Source organism: Eimeria necatrix, genomic scaffold (genome assembly GCF_000499385.1).
Source record: "Eimeria necatrix Houghton genomic scaffold, Enh_scaff1824, whole genome shotgun sequence".
Taxonomy (NCBI): domain Eukaryota; phylum Apicomplexa; class Conoidasida; order Eucoccidiorida; family Eimeriidae; genus Eimeria; species Eimeria necatrix.
The window spans coordinates 3966-4791 of NW_013655062.1; positions in this window are offsets into that span (position 1 = coordinate 3966).

The window sequence follows — 826 nt, forward strand, 5'->3', positions numbered from 1 at the left end:
TTTGCCGCAGTGCTGCTGTATCTTTGCAACAGCTGCCAATGCATTCACCCCTACGGTTTTCGGTGCATTTGTTGGTGGTTCCGTTGCCGCTGCTTACGTCACTCTAGTTGCTGGGAAATGCACTTCCTCTGCTGCTGTTCAGCACGTCCCTTGCGGCGAATACTAAACGCGTCTCTTTGAAATTTCTCTTTTCGCTTACTTCCTGCAGCAATGCTGTTTGTTTTCGCTTACATCCTGCAGCAATGCTGTATTGCTTCTGCACGTTCAACACTTCCACAACTTCATGGACTACACTGAAAGCATCCTTTTTGATCCAACCTCGAGCCAGAGCAGACAGCAAAAACAAGTTTCTCAGTAAGGCTCTTGGTTGCGCTGCTGCACCTTGTGGAATGCTCCTGCAGCTCTTTGTACTGAACATCATGCTGATGCCACCGTGCATGCCACAGCCTCATGGCCTTCGAATGTGCCTCCGTTCCTACAAACTAACTGGTCCTGCTGCTGCTACTGCTGATGCTGCAGGCGCTTCCGCTGCAGCGGATGCCACTATATAGCTGCTGCGTGACTTCCTTTTTCTCTTGTTGCTCCTGCATTCTTGCTGGCTTCGTCCGATTTTTGCCCTTTTTCCACCTCCTCTGTGAGTCAAATACTATCTCACCAGCATTCATGCTCAGAATACCTCTTTCTGTGGTTTGCGCTGCAGTAACAGCACGAAGAAACAGCAAATAGCCTGTGTGGCTGGCTTTCTTTCTGCTCCTGGTTGTATACATTTGATGCTTCTCTTCGGCGCACTCGTCTTTATGCATCTGTGTTATACCAACACGTATCA